This window comes from Homarus americanus, unplaced genomic scaffold (genome assembly GCF_018991925.1).
Source record: "Homarus americanus isolate GMGI-L3 unplaced genomic scaffold, GMGI_Hamer_2.0 scaffold46197, whole genome shotgun sequence".
Taxonomy (NCBI): domain Eukaryota; kingdom Metazoa; phylum Arthropoda; class Malacostraca; order Decapoda; family Nephropidae; genus Homarus; species Homarus americanus.
This window is the reverse complement of record NW_024723050.1, coordinates 4037248-4047044: the sequence shown is the minus strand read 5'-3', so window position 1 is coordinate 4047044 and position 9797 is coordinate 4037248.

Genomic DNA, 9797 nt, shown 5'->3' with positions numbered 1-9797 from the left:
AAATTGTAACTAAATTGAATTAGGGTAGGTGATTCATCCCCTTCGCCACTTGTCAACTTAACAGTGTCGTGAACCAAACTTGTTGTGCAACAAACCTTGCTTGATAAAGTTTGACATGCGCATTGAGTTTAGTAATAAAATTATTTTTTGCGATATTCCTTCGGCTATGATGTTCTACGAATTTACGTTAAATAATTTGTGCCTATTATAGTTTGTTGTTGGCAAAATGACCCTGCGTTTAATATTATGTAGTTTCTGTTATTTCACTTTACTACAACCTCTTCACTATATTACTAACAACACAACATACATTTATCGTTTCTCACTTTTGATATGTTTTATTTATTTTATTTATGGTTCTTTATTATTATTATTATCATTATTATATTATTATTATATTTATAATTTGTATTTTTTATTATAAATCTTATTTATAATTGTTTATTATAAATTTTATTTACTATGAATTATTATTATTACTATTATTATTATTATTATTATTATTATTATTATTATTATTATTATTATTATTGTTGTTGTTGTTGTTACATTTTCGCTCCCAGGCCCTGATGTGGGTCAGTGACCTGTGCCATGCCAGGGTGGGCTAATCCCCAAAAAAAAAAAAAAAATATATATATATATATATATATATATATATATATATATATATATATATATATATATATATATATATATATATATATATATATATATATATATATATATATATATATATTGATAAAATCACACGGGAAAATGGAAACAACGTAGTACCTTAGCTTTCGTCTTTATTCAAGACATCTTCAGAGGCAACGTTTTCATTGTGGATTTACATGAAATATATATATATATATATCATAAAAAATAATTAGTATTTGGATGTTTAGATTCGAGATAGGTTATATTGGGTAAATTTTAAGTTTTGGTGAGCCCTGTACTTAGACATGCAGACTATGTTTTTTCTGGTGGTTTGTGATGTGTTATGAACGATTTAGACCTTCATTTCTATCGGAAACCAATAGTTTTGAGTTACTACCCCCCCCCTCCCACCCCTTACCGATGTATGTTCAGCTAACCTTATAACTTATAATATAACTCATCATACCCTAACCTAACATATGACCTGTATTTTCTTATGCCATAGAAAAAAATTTGGCGACAGAAGTCCCATAGAGATAATGTGTCTTATTGTTTAAAGTACTTAATGCCATAGTTAGAATCTTAAGGTTCACCAGATGACCAAAACCAAAATAATACCAATATTGTTTGGATTGTTTATATTATGAAATTTGTAGTAGGGGCAGTTAATATCCATTGAATTAGTTAATGTGTGGGGTTATGAGATATTGGTACACACTCAGGATGGGATGGAGAAAGGAAACTTACAATGTGCTCTCTGTATACATATTGTATTGGATGTACAATGCAGCTTGGTGCTGGGGGGTGGCAGCGTGAGTCCAAGTGTGGTGTACTGTAGAGAGAGCTGGTTGGTGAGGGTGCTCAGAGGAAGGCAGGCAGCTTGTAGGGCGGGAGCCGCGAGGCAGGAGTGGAGGAGGTGTTGTTGCTGGCTGGTGGCTGTAGGTAGAAAGAGCCAGGTCACTGCCACGTGAGGTCTTATATAGCGGGGGTAGACGTGATTTGATAGTTTACCTCCGCTATGTAAGGTGGCACTGGTTGCCGACCATGACCACGAGGCGCAGGCTGGGGAACTCAAAGAGGGTCGACTAGTCAGCAACACACGGCGATTGTAGAGGAGGAATCCACCACAATTGTGTTGAGTAATATTTATTTATTCAATATAGCGTTGCTGTGTTGCACATTAAAGCACAATTAATTATCTAATATTTATTTACAGAGCCGATCAGCCGAGAAGGTTGGACAACTACTTCCAGGGTTCATCAAGACAAATGAAAGAAATTTACCAAAGATAGATGTGTTTATGATAGTAGAGTATTATCAAGAACTCCACCATCCAGCTATGAAGTGCGTTAAATTACATCTGTCATCTGATCATCTCAAGCCCATCCCCTGGCCATGGTCGTCCCTAGGCCGTCCACAACATTAAATATAGACATCAGTGACGAAAACTTACATTTTCCAGACATGAAATAGAGAACAGTGATGAAAACTTCCATGTTGGAGTTATCGGTCTTTTGCATCATTCTGGCACCCAGCAAGTAAATACACACGGTGATACTTGAGCAGTAATTTATTTTAACCTAAAATAAGGTATGCCTGTGTATATCAACATTGTATATGGATGGCCACAAGTCCTGTATTTCTGGTGGTAACAGCACACACACACACCACAGCTGGCTGCCTCCAGGCTCCTGCTCGGCGGCTCGAGCCAACCTGTGACGTCACAACCAATCACAGAGCTTTTCGCAGTCACGTGACGTTTTAGCTACTTTAACTCTTATTTTTCACACTTTTTGGCCCATTTTATTAAAAAATGTCATTATCATAGTGAATTTAAGCGTTTTCTTTACCCATTGACCTGCCATCTTACGAAAATATTCCAACCGACAACTCGTTTATTAAGTGTTGATAATGTAGTGGACGTCTCCCCTACAAACTGCGTAGCACCGCCACCACCTGCTATCACATTCCAACGTGCCGTTGCCTAGCAACCAAGCGAGAGCTGTCCCCAGATGTTACCGTATCTTAGCAACGAAACTATTCACCGGCGACTTCTCGGGTTTTCCCAACATGACTCATAGCGGCTGCTGGGTATATAAGCTCTGTCTCTCCATTGAGATTCATTCTGCCCATTTTCCTGAACAAGCAACACCTCCTCCAGCAAGCTCCTAGCTGTTAACATTTATTCAACCAGGAGGCCAGCAACAGGCAACATCTTCTCTAACGAAGCTCCTGCACATCTACCTCCTTCAACACGCTACTCACCGAACGTCTTCTACTGAGCAGCTCCCCACCACACGGCATCTCCAGCACCAGACTGTCTTCATATAACTTATATATTATACAAGAAAACCACATTAGAGTTTCCTTTCCATCCTGAGTGCTAGACAACATTAATATCTCGATACCCCTACAATGGTGACTCCCGGAGATAAGCACTCACACAGGATGGAGGACGGACGGATCTCTCTGCCGACTTTCAACCACAACGTCGAGGACTGGCTTGACCATGTGGAAGCAGCCCTCGCCGGCTCACGAGCGACCGACGGGCAAAAGTATTGCGCCCTGCTCTGTGCCTTGCCCACGGAAGTGGCCACGCGGGTCTCCCAAACCATTTCCAACCCTCCAGATCACAACAAATTCGCTACCCTGCGGGCTGCCTTGAAGACGTGTTATCAACAGACCAGCCCCAATCTCCTGCAAGATCTATCCTCTACCTCCCTCGGGAACTCAACCCTGGGACGTCTCTGGGAGGAGATGTGTCGGCTGAACTCCCGTCACACAGACAGACTCCTCGACTCTATCCTGCGCCAGCTTCACGCACAAAAGCTACCCACAGAAGTACGCAACATCCTGTCCGCAGTAGATTACTCTACGACACCGGAACTATATGCAACCGCGGCAGATAGAATTTTTAACGAGTGCGCTGCTGCACCCCTTGCCTCCACGGTCACACCAGTACCTACCATCGAACTTGTAAGCCGGGTCAACACCCCTCAGCCGAGCAATACCTCACAAGACATCAAGGACCTGTTGCAAATTTTGAACCGCAGGATGGACACCATTGAGCAGTTCTGCTCCTCCATACCCGCTGCTGCGCCGGTTCCTGACTCACACACTACGCCCTACAAGTTCCGACACACAGCAGCCAACCCCCAGCACAACAAATTTACCCTCTGCTGGTATCACCAGACTTTCGGCCGCAATGCTCGAAACTGTGAGCCCTATTGCACCTATTCGGGAAACGGCAACACCGGAGGCTGGTAGACGCCTCAGCCTCCGTCCCTCCAGGCGTCTCATTACTGCGCACCACCGACCGCACCTCCGGCAAGAAGTTTCTCATCGACACCAGTTCATCGGTCAGCCTCATCCCTCCCTCACTACGAGACAAGTCAAAGCAACCCTCGCATGACCTGTTCGCTGCCAACGGTACCTCCATCGCCTCCTACGGCGTACGCACCCTCGCCTTAGACCTCGGTCTCCCCAAGACTCTGCGTTGGTTATGCGTGATAGCAGACGTGTCTCAACCCATCCTTGGTTTCGACTTCCTCACCTTCCACAAGCTCGGCGTCAAACCAAGTCATCTATGCCTCATTCATGAGCCTACAGCACGCAAGATCCAGGGTTCTCGTGCCAGACACACGGACGCTATCACCTGTCTTGCGCCTTCCAACGAGTTCTCCTCCCTGCTCGACGAATTCAAGGAGCTTTTCTCACCCCGAGTCTCCCTACCCCCACCACCCACGTCGGGAATTTTCCACCACATCGAAACCAAAGGACCACCAGTCTTTTCACGCCCTCGCCGCCTGCGCCCTGAGCTCCTGTACACAGCCAAAGTAGAATTCAACAAACTACTGCAAGACGGCATCATTCGCCCTTCAAGGAGTCCCTGGGCATCGCCTCTTCACATGGTTCCTAAGCGAACACCCGGCGAGTGGAGGGTGTGTGGCGACTACAGAGCCCTGAATCTCGTCACCAAACATGACAGGTACCCTATTCCGCATGTCCAGGACTTTCACCACAAACTTCATGGCAAGACTATCTTCTCGAAGATCGACTTGGAGCGTGCTTTCCACCAGATCCCAGTAGCACCGGCAGATACCCAGAAGACAGCCATCACCACTCCGTTCGGACTTTTCGAGTACACTTTCATGAGTTTTGGCTTACGCAATGCAGCACAGACTTTCCAGAGGTTCATGGACCATATGCTTCGCGACCTCAATTTTGTCACCGTCTACATTGACGACATCCTCGTCGCATCTTCGACGCCTGCCGAGCACCGCCACCACCTACAACTCCTTCTCCAACGCCTGCAGAACAACAACATGAAAGTTCATCCTGCTAAGTTCGTCTTTGGAACCTCGGCCATCGATTTCCTCGGTCACAGAGTCTCGCCCAGTGGCATACAACCCCTACCACAGAAGATAACCGCGATTAGGGAGTTCCCCAAACCTGAAACGGCGAAGAAACTCCGAGAGTTCCTGGGTTTAGTCAACTACTACCACCGCTTCATTGACAAAGCTGCCACCGTCCTAGCCCCCCTACACGACCTTCTCAAGGGACGCCCAAAGAAGTCTCACAAGTCTCTCATGTGGACTCAAGAGGCTACTACGGCATTCACCACTATCAAACAGCGCATCACACGCCTCACCCTCCTGGCCCACCCCGCACCTAACGCCCGGACCACTCTCACAACAGACGCTTCTTCTACTGCAGTGGGCGCCGTCTTACAGCAGGAGATCAACGGAATTTTCATGCCCGTTGCTTTCTTCTCACAACGGCTTCAACCACCACACCTCAAGTACAGCGCCTTTGATCGAGAACTCCTGGCCATATACTTGGCTGTCAGACATTTCCAACACTTCCTCGAGGCCCGTCAGTTCACCATCTTCACTGATCACAAGCCCCTCGTCCACGCCTTCGCTTCAGCTTCCCAGTCACATACACCTCGTGTCCTGCGCCACTTGGCTTACATCTCGGAGTTCTCCAGCGACATCCAACACATTAAAGGCAGCCACAACGAGATCGCCGACGCCCTCTCTCGTTGTATATCCACCATTCTTCCCTCATCTCCACCCATTGATTATGGGCAGCTAGCCGCGGCTCAAGAGAAAGACGAAGACCTGGCAGCATACAAGACATCCCCCTCAGGCCTCATACTCCAAGAACTCCCTGTTCCTGGCACAAAGATAAAATTGTGGTGCGACGTATCCTGTGGACAGCCTAGACCGTTCGTGCCTCACGTCCACCGCCGCGCTGTTTTCGACCGCATCCATGGTCTCAGCCACCCGGGTGTGCGGGCCTCCCAGCGCCTCCTCACGCAACGTGTCGTCTGGCCCGGCATCAAGTCTGATACTAAGAAATGGGCTGCCCAGTGCCTGGCCTGCCAGTCCTCCAAAATACATCGTCACATACGGGCCCCCTTACAAGCCTTCCCTATTCCCAAAGGACGTTTTCAAGTAGTACACCTCGACATCGTGGGACCTCTTCCATCATCCTACGGTAGCACCTACATCTTCACCTGCATCGACCGTTTCACCAGGTGGACAGAAGCAATTCCCATGCCCAACGCTACAGCAGAGACTACTGTCCGCGCCTTCATGTCCGGTTGGGTTTCCCGTTTTGGCCCCCCCGCAACCGTAATCACTGACCGAGGAGTACAGTTTGAGTCACAACTCTGGCAGCACCTCCTACAGTTCCTCGGCACGTCTAGACAACGCACTACAGCATACCACCCTCAAGCCAACGGCATGGTAGAACGTTTTCACCGGCAGCTGAAGGACGCACTCAAGGCACAGCACGACCCTTACAGCTGGACTGATGCGCTTCCCTTAGTGCTCCTCGGCATCCGTGCGTCACACAAGGAGGATATGGACTGTAGCCCAGCAGATCTGACACTAGGCGAGCCCCTTCGGCTACCCGGGGATTTCTCACTCCCTCCTGATCCCAACCAAACCACTCCAGCCGTTCGTCACGACTTACTCCAAAAGCTACGACAAGCAGTTTCTGCATTCAGAGCTACTGCTCCACGCCAGCCTACTCGGCGCCCTGAACACATCCCTCCTGCACTACTCACAGCCGAGTATGTTTTCGTCAGGCATGATGCTCACCGCAACCCATTACAACGCCCCTACGATGGACCCTTCCAGGTGGTTACCCGTTCGGCAAAGTTCCTGACAATTATCCGGAATGGCAGACATGACACCGTCAGCATAGACCGAGTCAAACCGGCCGCCTTACCCGTCGGGCCCCCAGCCCAGCAGCACCATCAACAAACTACGCCTGCACCAGTCCACCCGCAGTTACCACCGGCAGCAACACCACGCCCACGACATTTCTGGGCACCCTCTTTTCACCCTCATGTACAACCTGCTCCTGTCATAGAACCTGCACCTGTAATAAACCTCCCTTCTATCATAGAACCTGCTCCTGTCATAGACCCTCCTCCTGTCATAGAACCTGAACCTGTAATAGATCTCCCTTCTATCATAGAACCTGCTCCTGCCATGGACCCTCCTCCTGACGCAGCCCCTGCAGCAGCAGGAGCACAACAACCATTGCTTGTACAACCTCCTCTAATCACAAACCCTCTTTCCCCTCCTAATTCTCCCACAGGTTTTGTGTCACTGGATGGAGTTGTTACACGTAGCGGTCGAGTCGTACATACACCTGCCCGGTATGTGTTATGTGTGGGACACAACCCGGACAACATCCAGCCTCCCGCCGCGCCGGGAGGGGAGGGGGAGTATTGTAGTGGACGTCTCCCCTACAAACTGCGTAGCACCGCCACCACCTGCTATCACATTCCAACGTGCCATTGCCTAGCAACCAAGAGAGAGCTGTCCCCAGATGTTACCGTATCTTAGCAACGAAACTATTCAGAAACTATTCACCGGCGACTTCTCGGGTTTTCCCAACATGACTCATAGCGGCTGCTGGGTATATAAGCTCTGTCTCTCCATTGAGATTCATTCTGCCCATTTTCCTGAACAAGCAACACCTCCTCCAGCAAGCTCCTAGCTGTTAACATTTATTCAACCAGGAGGCCAGCAACAGGCAACATCTCCTCTAACGAAGCTCCTGCACATCTACCTCCTTCAACACGCTACTCACCGAACGTCTTCTACTGAGCAGCTCCCCACCACACGGCATCTCCAGCACCAGACTGTCTTCATATAACTTATATATCATACAAGAAAACCACATTTGAGTTTCCTTCCATCCTGAGTGCTAGACAACATTAATATCTCGATACCCCTACAATATAGAATGATATCCGAAGCCGAGTAAGTAAAAATTAGCACGTGAAGCACATTGATAACGTAGATATCTTAAAGTGAAAAATAAAAAGTTAAAAATAATGTTGCGCTTGTTGCTATTTCGCCACCCAAGCGCATATTCACCCAGCGTGACTCGCAGTGGACCAAGTGGTCCGAAAACTAAGTTTGTCACCTTATTCTCCCAGACCATTTTGACATTTGTTCTCTATTAATGTTTCTTCGTTATGGTGGGACATGTGATACGCCTCATTAACTAGCAAGTTTGCGCAAGCTAAACTGAATGTGTGGAGGGACACTGTTGATTGTGCAAACCGTTTGCTTTGTGCAAAATCAAGCGCTGCCCAAAAATATTTTTGCACAAACGTTTCCGTAAATAACTGAGCGTGTGTAGGGCTGTAGGCTAGTTCGGACCAGCAGTTGCTCAATTTTCAGTAGTAGCAGCCCCAGAAAGGATTTTGTAGGAAATTTCTCCCGCAGTTGGATAATTTGATTTGTGAGTGAAATCTACTGCATGTAATGATCGCTAGGTCGGGGAGCCCTTACCTCACGCGTTGGCTGAGTGTGTTTTCCGTTTGACTATAAACACCTTCACTTAGTACGGAGGGGGTTTCTTTTTTTTTATTCATTCTGATAATCCTCCTGAGCGATTTGTTTATTATTTATATTTTATCATTTATATTTTAAAAGCTTACTAGCTGTTCAGGCGTTTGCTCTTTTCTTTGTTACTCCTTTTTTGACTTTTATTGTCTTAGTACAGGAGGAAGGCGGAGTACCCGGAGAAAACCCGCATGTTAGGAAGGCTCACACAGGATAACACACTTCTCACGTCCGTCCTGAGCTGGGGATTGAGCAATAATTAGATTCGCCGTATTGCCTGTCAACTGTTATGCTTGATGAGATTGATGATTGATAAATAGTATCTGTCACGCCTACTTGTCTGAAAATTTGGGCCTGTGGGCTAACCCCAACCAAAAATTCTTAGCTATGTTACGGAGTACCAGTAACGTCAACACCATGTGAAAATGAGTGATTTTTTTAAATAATTCCAAAATATTCATAACGGAGTTCATTGAGATCTACAGCACAATGAAATGTCGCTAAGATAATTGAAGGTAAAGAACACGGTGACATTTCATTTTTTTTATTCATTTGTCGCTTTGTCAGTAATCTCCATTGCTAAGTATCTACGATGATCATTTATACTACTTATTGTTTGTATTATCTGTATGTTTACAATGCCCAAGCATAGGGGGGGGGGGGGTTACGTCTTTCCCAAGCTGCAGGACCTGGGATACCATGGCGGTCGGCTGGGCCCCACACCTTGACGGGAATGTCGTTAGTGATATTAAAAGGTAATACTTGGGTCTTTTATGTACAAAATCCCATTTTCAAGCCACAATTAGAATTGTAAACTCATTGTGATGCCTGTAACATTTTATTAAAGTGAATGCTTTATCCTTCAGATTTATAATAATTGAAGTATCCAAACTAGTCTACGATGCAAGCATATGAACAGAGGATACAAATCGTACCATTTAGAAATGAAAATGTACACACTAAAAAAATTATTCGGCACCCATGTCATATTGTATCACGCCGTAAGGGTGCCGAATAATGTTTTAGTGGGTGTACATGACACTTGTACACACACACACACATGTATACATACACGTACACCCACTAAAACAATATTCAGCACCCTTATGGCGTGATACAATATGACACGGGTGCCGAATAATTTTTTAGTGGGTGCACAAGAAAAGAAAAGGTGTATTTCTGTGTAACTGGCTGAACTGGAGCTGGCGGACGCTCGCCCCACAAGGTGCCGGATTTACCTACAGTACTTGTGGGCCTCAGGCCAAACTCATCACAGTGAGC